The following is a 15946-nucleotide window of genomic DNA, read 5'->3' as shown; positions in this document are numbered from 1 at the left end:
AGTAGGTGGATGCCTATCCTTAAAGTCCTATTGGCTGTAAATTTGTCCTCCAGTTTAGGGAAAGTAAAAATGTAGAATGGTTTACAACATATGTGAATCAGTGCTGGGAACTGTCAGCAGACTTCCATCATTCTGACAGCAGAGGAAAGCGATTGGTGGTTGGTTAAGCTTTGCCTTTTACTTTTAGAAAAACAAGACATACCTTTCTCTAGCTCTACTGTCTAAAGGATGTAAAAGAATGATGATTCATAGTCCTAAAAGTCAAGGTCTCTCCAGTGAAACCCTAAACAAATGGCTTCCAAGCATCTAATTTGTATATAACTCTGAACTAGTAAAATATGAGATGTATTTGAGTTTTTGTGTAAGGAAAAGCAAAAATAATGGGGGTTATAAAATAATCCAAATAAGCCAGAGATCATGAGGATAGCATGACTGTTATAGAGAACTGAACATTTGTATTGATCTCTGAGTATGAGGAAGAGTAGCAGGGCAGCAGATACATTTAGCAGCTGTACAGTCAGATGAAGCAGACTAGATGATTTTGAGACACAGAGGTTGTTATAACTGTTGGCCCTAAAGTTAAATAAACTAAGGGATTAACTACAACATATGCCCCCAGATTCATAACTGATAACCAAATTCAACAGTTTCAGGCTAAACTGAAACCATATTACTATTATTCATTTACATTGTTTATTTGATAACCACTCAATGAAGAGTCAGAACAACCCTCATCACTGTAGTTATTTTCCAAGGGTTTTCCAGCACACTGAGCACCAGCTTCCCCTTTTACTTTCATTCATTAAATTCTGCATCATAAATCTAGCAGGCGGTGTTATCATTGTAGCCATCATTTGATTAGATGGCCATCCTTACACACCCCTGTACTTCTTCCTAAGTACCATGTGTTTCTTATGGGCATTGCTCATTGCTCTCCAATATGATATGAGATATTTCACATCATTGGTAGTTTTCACCACACAGAAATTCTTTTTTGTTATTAAGGTGGCACTTACTGCTTCCTGATCACAGAAGTGAGATAAGGCCACTACGAGGCCACCTGCAACTCCCTAAGATGACAGTGGTTATGATGAAAAAGAGGATATGCCTCCAGCTAGTATGAGAGGCCTGAAGCACTGGCCTAATTGTGGCAATTGTAGCCATTTGTAAGTGGCACCTATGTTCAGGCTACCTTTCTGTGCCTCCAAGATGTCACTTCTACAAAGTTCTCAAACTTTGATGAAGACCTCATTGGTCAAAACTACTGTCAATGAGACATTGACATTGGTCATCAATGTGCTAGTGTTCATTGTGTCTATGGGTCTGGTTTGCATCCTTTATATTCTCATAATCTCCATTGTTCCTACAGTTTACCTTCTGTGCCTCACACCTCATTGCTGTCACTGTCTATTATAGCTGTTCTTCCATTGCCTACTTCAGACCCTAGCCAGAGAACATCAAGAATAAGGGTCAGGTGGTCTCTGACCCACACTGCCATCACCACTCATCATGAACCCTGTGGTGAACATCCTAATGAACAAAGAAGTCAAGGATGCTTTATAAAGAAATATGGGCATGAAACTTTGTGACAATTTACAGAATTTTCCTGTGCTTCTTAATATCAATGCTAGGCAGAAACATGAGTATATATATCTCATATTCTTCACTCTTAGACTCTTGACCCGTAAGTATGAAGCAAGAAAGAGGAACAGCCACATGAGATGAATGAAAGTTTAAAAGCTTTACATAAAGTTATTGAATGAGACAATGGTTTTATTTTTGTGGTTAAACAGAAAAAGAAAGATAAATATTGTGGAATATTTGTTTAAACATGCAAAGATGTGTTGCATTTGTTTAACTATGTAAAGATATGTTGCTATTTTGCCTTGCCTGCCTAAGGTACCTGATTGCTCTAATAAAAAGCTGAATGGCCAATAGTGAGAGAGGAGTATAGGTGGGACTTCTGGGCAGGGAGAGTAAGTAGGAGGAAGAATTTTAGGTTGGGGGAAGAAACAAAAAGAGACATCAGGGAGACACCAGGAGCCAGCCAGCCAGACATGGAAGAAGCAGGAAAGTAGGACATACAGAATGAAAGAAAAGCAAAAAGTCCTGAGGCAAAACATAGATAAATAACAACAGGTTAAATTAAGTTAAAAGAACTAGTGGAACAAGCCTAAGCTAAGGCCAGGCATTCATAATTAATAATAAGTCTTCATGACTTTATTTGGGAGCTGGTTGGCAGCCCAAAGAAAATTCCATCTACAGATAAAAATCTACCTACAGAAAAACGTCAGGAAACAACAGGCCAAGGATTTTTTTTTATTTAAAAGTTTTTTTTTAACATACCACAGTTCCCCCTCCCTCTCCTTCTTCTATTCACCCCCTCCTTCCCCCTACTCCACTTCCCATCCACTCCTCAGAGAGAGTAAGGCCTCCCATGGGGGGGGGGGGGTCAACAAAGTCTCAGGCCAAGGATTTTTAATTTACTCTTTAGTTTCCTTGTGACTCTCCATCTAATGATGACAATAAAAAAGAATTCAGTCCACAAGTTAAAATTTCTCCTGTAACTCATTATTTCTTATTTTAAAAACCACAAGAGTTTCTTAAACTGGAATCCACGATGTAGTTGTTCATATATGACATATCCTGTAAAAGTCCCATCTTAGGATGGAAAGACAGAGTGGCATTAGGACAGAGCAGATGGGGGAAAATAGATTCCTTATGTTGACTGCTTCAATTCCTCTCAGGTTCTAGTAAAATTATTAGAGGTGTTGACCAAGAACAGTTTAATCAGCAATCATAGTTGATACATATCTTGTCATCTATAAACACAGAGCTGGGCTGGGTCCTGGATCCTGTGCAATAAAGATAGAAAAGACTTATTTTCTGGATCCAGAAAGCTAAACGTCTATCAGGGGAAATGCACATTTAAAGCATGGTTTCAATACTTTATTAATAGATGGTATATATGAAAGATGAAATGAACTAAGTGATGGGGGAAAAGGGTAGAAGAGGGACAAAAATAGAGGACAGAAAGGGAGAGACAGACAGACAGAGAATCTCACATTAGAAACACCAAAGAAGTCTACAAAAAGATCTGTGATCTTTTAAAACACTGATAAGAGATTGTTGAGTGCGTGAGTTGACAGCAAAGAATTTTCAAGTGAAGAAACAACACACTTCAGGCATTAAAACAGGAACATGACACATGGAGTGAAAAATGATCCACTGTGTTGACTCCACTCCATGAGGTCTAAGCAAAAGAAGACCAGAAGGGTAAGTAGGGTCAGATTGTGCAGGATGAGTGTGCCATGATAAGACGGACAGTCTTCATCCTTTAGATACAGGGAATTGCCTAGAATCTGGATTATAAAGCTTTTCTGTGAACTCATGACACTGACTGAAATACATAGGAAACTGTGCTATAGAGTTAGAAAATCTAAGATCATCATGAGAAATAGAAGGTGACTCCGGTTTGGAGGGAATATTCAGAAACTTATACACTTAAATCAAAGCTGAATCTACCCGTTGGTGGGGTGGGGGGTGACCGGGAGTATTGTTGAGATTTGGGATGAAATGCAGATGAGTACTCAGAAGAAAAGGACTTGATGTCACATTAGTGGGTTGGCAAGACCTCAGACCTTGTAGCTTTCTGGGACATACCATCCACTAGAGTGAAGGGTGGGCCTGTAAATAAAGAAGTTTTCAAAGGACGATACAAAGACCCAAAGGGCACATGTGTCTGCACCCCAGATGACAGCACGCTCCAGCCCTCTTCAGGATTAACAGAAACAATGACAAAAAAAAAAAAATCAAGCCATACCTAAAGCTATCTGAGAACAAGATAGGTTGCTAAAAATATCCAAGAGAGTTTGTTGACTAGGAAATAAAAACATATGTAATTAAAAGCTAAGCATTATAGGCAAAGATTTTGACAGTCACACATTAAATCTTCATGGAATTTTTACTTCATATCATATACTATGTTAGACATGAAAATGCTGAAATGGACCCTGCACTGTAACCTGAAAATAGCTGTTCCCCATCTTACAAGGGAGGCAGGCCTATGCAGACCTCGCAATATGGCAATGTGATAGAGAAATCGACAAAGCATGCTTAATATTTAATGAAAAAGATGCAAGCCTTGGGATATTTTTTCCTGATCTATATAAAGCAAAATCTCATCAAGCTGAGAATAGACCTTCATGCTAGAGTTCAGTGAAATAAATGCCTGTTTCCTGGACAATAAGGCATTCTTGCTCTGTGTGAGGGGCTGTCTCCCAGGGCTGAGGGCTATGCAGCTCCTGATAGGAGTCACTTGGAACATTTATCACCATGGACTCTTAGGGCATTTATCACTCGGGTTTTCTAGAAACCTTGTTTGAACAGAATAGCTTAGCAGTTGGACATTACAGAATCAAATGTTTTTTAACACCCCTTCTTGCCCACGCAAGATCTATCAACTTTTTTTCCTCACTTTCCAAACAATTCCAGCCTCTCACATACTATGTATCTGGCTCAAACAACACAAGAGGAACTCTTTTCCTTCCATGGGATTATTTTGATCTCTACCCATGTTTAGATTCACTTTGTGAATGTAAACATCTTTCCATACTATGGTCCCTTACCCAAGATACCTTCCCAATCATCATCCCACTGGTTTCTCAAAACAATGTAGATGAAAAACAGAGACAATGGTTTCCATTACAGGGAAAACAGGACAGGAAAAGAGTGAAGGCAGAACCTGAGCTTACACCAGTTGCCTGGCATTTTTCTGTTTGCTCAGAGCACATCAACACCCAGTGGTGACTCACAGTAGCAATAGCAATACACTGGAGAATCACTCTAAGAAATATTAAAATTGTCAAGGTCTCAAAATTTCCAGATAAAAAAAACTCTCATCTGAAGTCATTTTCAAGACAATAAATCATATTTGAGAGGAAACCTGGGGCTCTGGTTTTAATCCATGGGGCTGCAAAAAGATTGTCTCCATTACTGAGCAAGTTGTAAATACTATTTGTGCAGAACCAGCTGAAGTTTTAGGAACATGAACGTATTCACCTTCTCCCGTATGACGGCTACTCATGCTGGGCATGGTGGCACGTGCCCTTAATTCCAGCAGTAGGGAGGCAGAGGCAGGCAGATGTCTGTGAGTTCAAGGCCAGCCTGGTCTACAAAGGGAGTTCCAGGACAGCTAGGGCTACTACACAGAGAAACCCTTTCTCAAAAAACAAAACAGAAAGAAAGAATGAATGAAAGGAAGGAAAGAAGGAAGGAAGGAAAGAAGGAAGGAAGGAAAGAAGGAAGGAAGGAAGGAAGGAAGGAAGAAGAAAGCTACTCGTACATAAGTTTTTGAAGCTCTACAAGCAAACCTGACACTTACATTGATTTAAGAATTCTACAGACAATGGGTTGTGTTAGGTTCAGTACTGGGTACTGAGAACATAGTGGTAAATTACATTCATTGCCTGTTTTGGGGATAGGGAGAGAGGTAGATTTGTGTTTTGTTAATTTTGGCAGACTAGTGAGTGCTGAACCAGAGTTTTAAGCCAGTAACAGGAATGTAGCTAGAGTTTTTCTGGTCCTGCCTGGCCCACGGTCAGGACAAATCTCTCTCATCCGCCAGTCCTGCAGCTGCTCAGACCCAACCAAGCAAACACACAGAGACTTATATTACTTATAAACTGTATGGCCATGGCAGGCTTCTTGCTAATTGTTCTTATATCTTAAATCAACCCATTTCTATTAATCTATAAGTTGCCATGTGGCTCGTGGTTTACTGGTATCTTAACATCTTCTCATGGAGGTGGCTGGCAGCGTCTCTCTGCCTCAGCCTTCCACTTTCCAGAATTCTCCTCTCTGTTAGTCCCGCCTATACTTCTTGCCTGGCTACTGCCAATCAGTGTTTTATTTATTAACCAATCATAGCAACACATTTAACATACAGAACATCCCACTGCACAGGAACATAGAAAGAAGATTTTGTTCCATTTCATGATTTTTAAGTTATGAATAATAAAAAAACAAATCCATGTTCTCAGTCAGATACCCATCTACTTCCCACATTCACATATCAATGCTCATAAACAGCACAGAGATCATAAGATGGAGATCTGTGTCTTCATGGCAGCCTGTTATTCTTCTGTAGAAAACAACCTATTATAATTCCAGTTGTGAGGTTCTATTTCTGCAAGAGCCACATGAACGTTTAGGTAGCATGAATTCCTCAGTCATTCTCTGACCAGTCAGCTGAGTCTAGGAAATATGAAGTACCTTTATACTATTCCTGTTGAACTCCATCTCCCTGCTCTGCAGTCCAGGGGCATACATCTCTGAGACACATGGAAACCTAAGGGAAGACTATACTCTTGCTGTAAGGTATTAATAATAATCCAAAACCCCTGAATTAGGGTGATAGTTAATGAGCATCTTCAAGACCTTGAAAATAGACAGTCAAGAAAACCAGGAACTGACATCTAATAAGTGAGAAGGCCAGGACTTGAGTCTGACCTACTGACCCAAAATCTCTCCATTCTTGATGTAGTGGTAGAAATGCATCAATGATGAAATAGGCTCCTATCCAAAGGCTACTGTGGGTTCCCAGTAATCACAAGCAGAGCAGATGTGTCAACATAAAGACAGGCTGAGTAAGGATGGGAAAATAGAGAAAGATCATTCCCCTTTCTTTGGTGATGACACTGCATTTCTTACCCAACTAGAAGGTAAATAATAGTTACTAGAGATCTCAGTAGAGATTCTCACAGATCCTCATGGTAACTCCATGATAAACTAGTCTCTCAGAGAAGTCTGAGCTTTTTTCCTCCAGTCATTTACCATCTCCAATTCCCCCTGTTTTTTTCTTAAGTTCTAGGACCTGACATCAACATCTCCTCTTTCTGGTCCTGTAAATCTTCCTCTAGCCCTGATTCTTAATGTAGCATATAAGCAGCTTCAAAACAGTTACAGTGCATTTTTATTTATTCTTTACTGCAGGCCTACAATGTTGGCAGAGACAACATCATCTGACCTGCATCTCAGGAGGCTTGGAGGCAGTTGGTGGACTCTTATAAGAAATCTAAATCAAATGCTGGTAACTGTCAGAACTCCCATTTAAACACAGTTACTTTCCCCAAATCCACTCTCTTGCACAGCTTTTCTTCGGGAAGTCCATTTCATTTATTACATACAAATTAGTTTGATCTCCAGACTATGTCCTTCCTGATAATCTCACACTTGTGCGTTTGTTTGCTGCTTTCCTTGGAGATGACAGCGAGACCTACCTGAGCCAGGCCCTGCTGCTCCATGATTGACACTCAGAAAGAAAAGAGTCCTCAAGATGGATGTGCGTTGCTGGTGTAACATGCCAAATATAACTCTTCCTTTTCCATCTGCCTCTAAGTTACCTGTAATTATTTTTTATTCTTCTATGGCCCCTTCTATTCTGGAGGCAATATGGTTGTCTTTGACCTTTGGAGAAATTACCCACACGGGTGACTTTTGTGGAAAAATTGGTCAGCCACCTTAGTATGCTCAATGGCTCATGTTTAGAAACCTTTCTAAACAGCCTGGGAAAGGACAGCTGTCCCCATGGCTGCAAACTCTCAGGAGGTTCTCTGTACCACTCGGGGGAGACTACTAAGTTCTTCTCTGCTAACTGTACTCTGGAAAGTTCCTCCTTATGGCATTGATCAGCCTAAAGATATTTATCCAGTTTAAGACATTAAGAAACATACTCTTTCGTATGCATGCAGGTCTTTCTTAGACCTTTGACAAATTAAAAGTCAAGATTCTCTGCCTTTGTCTCTCTGTTCCCTAATAACCCTAACTTATTCAAAAGAGTTGGAGGAGTTGAGTGGGTGAAGCTTAACTCTAAGGCCCAGAGGTGGAAAGTGGGGAAGGAAAAGCCTTGAAGGTGAAAGTGAAATATACAATGTGGTGGGGGGGGGGGGGGGAGAAAGGGTATCGATTTTCTTCTGATTTCTTTCTCTATCTTTCCTCTTGTTTTATAATTTCCTGATTTATGTGTCTATATCACAGAACAACTGAGCTGTAGGACTGTCTCAAACTGAGTAATGATTGCTAAATTACTTATTTCTCATCAAACAAAAATAAATGAACGCCACAGCCAGCATTCATTCTATTCGAGTCCTTTTAATGTTTGATCATCTAAATAGGGGACCTTAAGCTTAACAAGCTGTCATTCCATCCTTCTAACAAGAAAACAAAGGCAGACTGTCAGTGAACACATTTCCTTGGTCTCCTTATAGAAGTGAAGTTGCAGGCCAAACTCCGACCTGAACATTTGGTGAGACAGTTTCATCCAGAGAGATAGAGTTGATCTTACCTAGCGCCACAGACACTGGAGCCGTAAGTGGGAATAGCAAACTGTAATGTTGATGAATTGCTGCAGGCAGAGCACAGACCAACTTGAAAGTGAGAAGACCCTGAGGGTTATGATGCAGCAGGAGCTGACACACTTTCTTGAGGTTTGCATACAGAAGCCCCACAAGATTCTCATGATAAAGATTAAGGAACCATCTTTATTCGGGCAGGAGGAAGGATTAATCATTTTGAAATATAGCCAGCTTGTTCCTCATCGCAAAGGCCTGCATTTTATTTCACAGAAAGCAGTATTGCCAGAGCCATATCTCAGCTCAGAGAGACTTCTCTACCCATAACCAGAATCCTCCCCATCTCCACAAAGTAGGAAGGAGAGTCAGCAAGGGTCAGGACTTCAAATAAACTCATGAGGGATTTTGTGGGCATGAGAGAAAGTAGATGACTGTAAGAAAATAATTCTACTTCTGGAGAAACACATATGACGGTCCCAGACCCAAGACATGGGCCAACTAAAAGACCAAAATCTAACAGGAAAATAATAGAACATCTCTCATCCAATTCTTGTGTGTGTGTGTGTGTGTGTGTGTGTGTGTGTGTGTGTGTGTGTGTGTATGTATATATGTTATGTATTCATGTGTATGCATTTGTGCCTGTGGATGTGCATGCACTCTTGTGCACAAGCATTTGGAGGCCAGGTGTTGATGTCAGGTGTCTTTATCAGTTACTCCCCATTTTATTGTTTTGAGACAGGGGATCTCTCACCAAACCTGGACTTGAACAATTTGAGTAGATTAGCTGGCCAGTGAGCACCAGATATTCAACTGTCTCTACCATGTCAATACTGGAATAACAGATGTGCACTGCTATATCTGATGTTTTATGTGGTTTCTGGGGATTCAAACTCATCTTCACATTCAAACAATAAGCACTTTACTAAATGAGCCATCTCCTCACTATCACTATCAATTCACATTTTAAAACCTTATTAGTATATATCCATTGTACAAAGTGGTAGATTTCATAAAGATATTTTCCAAGCATATCTTATACTTTGATCATAATCATTCATTTTTACCTCTCCTTTTGTCCTTTCCTAGTGTCCTTCCTTTCCCCAGATAGCCCCTCTTCTTCATTGCATCTATAATGGAAACAGCATGACACTTTGCGTTCTGTGTATGGCTTATTTCACTTAACACGACGATTTTGAGTTCCATCCTTTTTCCTGAAAATGGTGTGATTTCAAAGCATCACACACAGAGACATGTAGAGAAATGGAGTCAAATAGGAGACCCAGAAGATAAACTCACACTGCTATAGCCATCTGAGTTTTGACAAATGTGCCAAAAACATACATTAGAGAACAGACAACCTTCTCAACAAATGATACTAAGAAAACAGATATCCACATGCAGAAGAATGAAAGTAGACTCTCATATCCTACATTCTACATATATATACATACATGTATATATTATATATATATATATATATATATATTATACATATATAATTCAAGGTAGATCAAAGATCTTTTTTGTTTTTTCCAACATAACATTTTTTATTGATTATTTAGGAGTTTCACGTACTGCACCCTCATCACATTCACCTCCAAGTCTTCCCAGGTCCACCCCCACCCTCCCTTGTGACCTCCCCAAAGAAAAGAAGAAGAAGGAAAAAATACCAAGTCAAATTTGTATTGCCCATATACTCACTGGAGCATGGTCAAATTCCTAGTGGCCAGCCTCTTAAAGAAAATTAAGTCCTTCCCCACCACTACCCCTGCCATAAGGCATCAACTGTGAAGAGCTACACTTCAGGATCCCTATCACAAGGGTGACCTTCAATGGCTTCCTGTCTAGACTGGGTTTTTTTGGGGGGTAGGGGGGAGGTTGTCACAGAAGACTTCCATGTCTCTCATTCTCCACTGTGACTCTGCAGTCATCAATACCACTGCAAAGGAAACTTCTTTGTCCTTTACAGTCAGCAGCAGCATGGATCATGATCATGGACTTCCACATAGTTTCTGGTGACAGTACAGACCACAGACATCAGTGCAGCCCTTGCCCTCAGCATGGACCGCAGACACCATCATGGCTCTCCGTGACAGCACAGGCACAGATCATAGATATCCACATGGGGCCAGGCTGCAGCAGGACCATGGACACCAACATGGCGTCAGATGAAAGCACAAGCCACACACATCAACTTGGCCTCCAGCAGCATCATGGACTGTGGGCATCCACATGGCCTTTGGTACAAACACAGGCCACAGACACCTTAATGTAAGACCTGAAACTTTGAAAGTGCTAGAAGAAAACAGAGAAACCACTCTAAAGATGTAAGCATAGGCGAGGACTTAAAAGGATTTCCATTAGCTCAGAAAATAATAGCAAGAATTGACAAATGAAATTAATAAGCTTCATAGAGTGAAAAGACAGCCTACAGAATGGAGGGGAACTTTTTGCCAAGTATACAGCCAACAGGGGATTAATAAGTGGATGTATAAAGATTTCCCTCCATTCTTTTTTTTTTCTTTTTTTTTTTTTTCTTCAGGGGAGAGCGCGAACGCAGTCCCCCACTACCACAAATTATGCAGTCGAGTTTCCTGCACTTGCGGAAATCGCAGGGGTCAGCACATCTGGAGTGCAATGGATAAGCCTCGCCCTGGGAAAACCACCTTCGTGATCATGGTATCTCCCCTGCCAGGTAAGTATTTCCCTCCATTCTTTACATGTCAGCAGGTTCATGAATCATCACTGCAGATCTCAGCAGAGAGGACCACAGGATACAGACACTCTGAGAAAGAGTGCTTAGGGAACCCAAAGCCAAGAGGGGAGGAATGATAGGAATACCAGGGCAACATGCAGCATCTGTCAGATCCTAGCCAGTATAACCTAAATCTTCACATCAAAGGCCTATTTCCACCATTCCAAGTCATCTAAAACAAAATGTACAGCTGTTGACCAAAAATCACAAGGCATGGTGAAAATAAAGAAGATTTAAAAAAAAATCGTCAGCCTGGATCCAGTTATCTCAGATATCAGAATTACCAGCCTGACATTCTAGTCACCATGGAAATTACAGCTGTGTTTCAAAGGATCTAAAGGAATAAATTGATGACACAATAAAAATTGAAGGATATCTTGATCCTTCATGTTTCCACCCCATTCCTTCCCTTCTACGCCCCTCCCAGTTTACCCAGGAGACCTTAACCATTTCCCTTTCCTGGGGCAATCCCTCTTAGGGTCCTGCTCTTTACCTAACTTCTCCGGGGTTGTGGATTGTAGTCTGGTTATCCTTTGCTTTGCGTCTAATATCCACTTATGAGTGAATACATACCAGTGTTTGTCTTTCTGAGTCTGGGTTACCTCACTCGGGATGATTTTTTTCTAGTTCCATCTATTTGCCTACAAATTTCATGATGTCATTGTTTTTTTTGTTTGTTTGTTTTTTTACCAGTGAGTAATACTCCATTGTATAAATGTACCACATTTTCTTTATCCATTCTTCCATTGAAGGACATCTAGGTTGTTTCCACGTTCTGGCTATTACAAATAATGCTGCTATGAACATAGTTGAACAAGTGTCCTTGTGGTATGGTTGAGCATTTTTTGGGTATATGCCCAAGAGTGGTATTGCTGGATTTCAAGTTGGGGGAGGAACAGGAAGGGAGAGGAATGAAAAAGATACCTTGATAGAGGGAGCCATTATGGGGTTATGGAGAAACTTGGAGCTAGGGAAATTCCCAGAAACCCACAAAAATGACCCCAGCTAAGACTCCTAGCAATGGTGAGAGAGTGCCTGAACTAGCCTTCCCCTGTAGTCAGATGGGTGACTACCCTAATTGTCATCATAGGACCTACATCCAGTGACTGATGGAAGCAGATGCAGAGACCCACAGCCAAGCATTTGGCCAAGCTCCTAGAGTACAGTTAAAGAGAGGGAGAAGGGAATTATAAGAGCAAGGGGGGGGGTCAAGATAATGATGGGAAAAACCATAGAAACCATTGGCCCAAGCTAGTGGGAGCTTACAGACTCTGGGATAACAGCTGGGGAGCTGAACTAGGCCCTCTGAATGTGGGTGACAGTTGTGTGGCTTGATCTGTTTGTGGAGGGCCCCTGACAGTGGGACCAGGACTTGTCCCGGATACATAGACTGGCTTTTTAGAGCCCATTCCCTATGGTGGGATGCCTTGCTCAGTCTTGATGAAATGGGGAATGGCTTGGTCCTGCCCCAGCTTGGTATTCCAGTCTGTGTTGACTACCCAAGGGAGGCCTTACCTGCTATGAGGAGGGGCCAGGGCAGAAGAAAAAAAGGGAGGGGGACTATGGTTGGTTTGTAAAATAAAAAAATCTTAAAAAAAAAAGGTAAAACAGCAAAACTGATGAGTAACCTGAGAGACAGAATGCCTAAGAAAGGAAAAATGAAGAAATTCTAGAAATGAAAGATAACAAAATGAAAAATTACTTCCACAGCCTCATTATCAGACCCAGCATAGACAAGGAAGGAGTCAACGAGCTGTAAAGTTTCTCAATAGGAACTTCCCAAACTGAAATATAAAAAGAAAAATCGTACCTAAGAATTAAGGGACAGAAGTAGAAGACATAGACAGAACAAAAGGAATACACAAGCAAGAGAATGGAAATAATGAACATCAAGCTCCAATCTTGGACTCTCAGAGAACACCAAGCAGTGTAAGTGTCACCATCACAAAAGCAAAAACAAACAGTTGGAAATCCTCCTGTATACACTATGACCCGATTGCCCAGAACAAACAACCAAGAGGAAATCTTCAATGAAGCTGTTGGGAGCAAATTGCCTTCCTGATGGAGAACAAAGGAAGCATTAACACTGACTTCTGGTCAGTTACCACATATGTGGGAAGAGAAGAGAGAGAATAAAACACGTGGAGATATTTGAAGTTCTTAAAGAAAAATCTACCCACATAGAATTCTGTAAAGAGCAAAGTTATTCTTCAAACGTGAAAAAGAAATACTTTCTCAGACAAAAACAAAGCCAAACAAATAAACTAAGTCCCTAAAGGAATTCATTGCCGATAGACCTGTCATTCGAGAAATGTTAACGTAGCTTATTATTCATGAAGAGGGAAATAACATAGGTCAGAAGTCTGCATAAACAAAAAGAAAAATATAAAATAAGGAAGGAAAAAATGGACATAAATAAAATCTCTTTCTTTTCTTTTCTTATTTATAATCAACCCCAAATATAACTGTTTCTTCGAAACGATGATAGTATCAATGTGCTAGGTGAGTGAAATGAATTACAGCAATATCAAAAGGAACAGAAAGGAAGAACCATTCTAAGATCTAAACATGTGAAGCAGTGTGGTGTGTCTTGAAAACAGAGTGAAATTAGTTTAAAATATATATTGTAAATTTTAGGTAAGGAGATTTTTAAAGAAAATTGTTATGTTAAGGAAATTGAAATACTTTCGGTACATAAGATATTCACAACCACAAACACAAAGATGAGTTAAAAGTAAATATAATGAACAGAAAACAATTATAAGAATTATACCTTACCCAAACATACCACCAATTAAAAAACATATTGGCAGTATGGTTTAAAAAAAATAGGACTGATCATGGCCTTAGTGGCAAACTTCTTTAATCCTAGCATTCAGGAGGCTGAGGCTGGGAGAGCGCTGTAAGGCTAAGGCCAGCCTGGTCTACATAGCAAACTTCAGGCTTGCCAGGGCTACATAGTGAAACCTTGTTTAAAAAGAAAAGTAGGACTCACAGGTCCTTTATAGGTTCTATCTGAAAAGAAATCTACTCAGACAGTTTAGACATAATGAAATGGAAAAAGATGTACCATGATAAAAGAAGTTGCTCCAACCATATAAATTTCAGATAAGCTGTATTCATAACCAGAAAGATAAAGAAGATAAAGTAGACAATTATATAATGATGAGGTGTGAAGATACAATTCTGTGTTGAGAAAAACATGTTATTTCTGTAAGAAAATGTAAATGTTCATGTATTTAACAAAAAAAGCATCAAAACAGACTAGGCAAAAACTGAACTGGAAAGACAGAGACACATCGATCAGAGTGGAGCCCTGCAATAACCTCTGTCAGTAATTCAGAGATTTAATAGACAAAATGTCAGTAGGAATGGAGAGGAAGTGAACAGAGCTATCAATCACTTTACCTAATTGACATTTACAGACTAATCCACCTAACAATGGTGAAATAAACATCCTTCTCAAGTCCAACTGAAATTCATCAAGATGAGCAATCTGAGCCACAAGCTACACATTAGAAAAATGTAAGACTAGAAACTACATGTGTTCTTAGATCACAATGAGATTAAATCAGAAAACAGCAGAGGAGGATGACTGAAAACTTCTAAAGCATTTTGGAAGTTCTCAATAATCCATGGGTTAAAGATGTCTGGGGGGAAAAAAGTTGTTTTGAGACAAGGTCTCACTATTTATCCCAAGTTGTCTTCAAATTCTCAATCTTTCTGCCCAGAGCACTCACTTGCTGGAGTTACAGTAGTACACCAACACACCTAACCGAGGACATTTTTTAAAATTTATTCTGAACTGAATGACAATGAAACCACAACTTATCAAAATTAGAGGGATGCAGAGAAAGTGGTACTTTAAATGAAACTGAGTGCCTTAAATTCATAATATGGAAAGAAGAAATATCTGTCATCGATAACCTAATCCTTGTCTTTGGAAATATGAGCAAATTAAGCTTTAATTAAACAGAAGAAAAAGAAATATTAGAATATAAATCAACAAAATTAAATAAGAAAAATAGTAATGAAAATCAACAAAGCCTAAGGCAATTCTTTGAGAATATCAATACAATTGATATACATCTGTGCAGCCTGACCAAGAAGAAGAAACTAAAGAAGAAGAAAAATTAGCTGATCCATAAATGATAGAAGGGTCAAACTGCTAACTTCTTTGTGGCCTTGATAGACTATGATGGGCTATGAAGAACCCCCTGCCTAGAAATCTGGTAACTTAGATTAAACAGGTCAGTTCCTTGGAATACTTAAAATGCCACAACTAATCCTAGAAGAAATACATAATTCACATAGCCTTTTGCATATTAATAGTGAATGAATGATATTTAGTCTTTAAGAAATTATAGTACTAGAAGGGTTGGATAACTCAGTGGTTAAGAGCACTTTTAGTCCTTGCAAAGAACCTGGTTTTTTTCCTCCTAGCACTTACACAGTAGCTCACAATCACCCGTTACTCAAGTTCCAAAGGATGCAACATCCTCTTCTGACCTCCATGAGCACTACGCAGGCACATGGCATTCACACATATATGCAGGCAAAAACATTCATGTACTTAAAATAAATCCAAAGGAAGAAAAAAGAAATCATGGTACCAGTCCCAGATACTTCCACAGATAAATTCTACTAAACTACTAAGGAAAAGAAACACTTCTTTATACTCTCTTATGGAAGGTAAAAGTAGTGAGAATTCTTTCTAAGGAATTCTGAGGTCAACAGTGCAATATTAACCAAGCCAAAACAGACATTTTTAAATGAAAGACCAAAGCCTGTTAGGGATATTACTCAAAACATTCAATAAAATTTAAGTATATCAGAGAGA

The 15946-nt window shown here is 39.6% G+C and overlaps 1 non-coding gene across 1 annotated transcript; it reads right to left on the bottom strand.

Moving 5' to 3' along the window:
• Positions 1 to 10890: 10890 nt before the first annotated feature.
• On the bottom strand, positions 10891 to 11054 carry LOC128110216 (U1 spliceosomal RNA). The gene has a single exon (XR_008218169.1). It is a non-coding gene; the product is annotated as a U1 spliceosomal RNA (small nuclear RNA).
• Between the last annotated feature and the right edge of the window lie 4892 nt (positions 11055 to 15946).

Source organism: Peromyscus californicus, unplaced genomic scaffold, assembly GCF_007827085.1.
Source record: "Peromyscus californicus insignis strain IS unplaced genomic scaffold, ASM782708v3 Scaffold_14__1_contigs__length_90479793_seg_2, whole genome shotgun sequence".
NCBI lineage: Eukaryota > Metazoa > Chordata > Mammalia > Rodentia > Cricetidae > Peromyscus > Peromyscus californicus.
The sequence above is the reverse complement of the archived record's forward strand: the minus strand, read 5'-3'. Positions and strand labels throughout refer to the sequence as shown.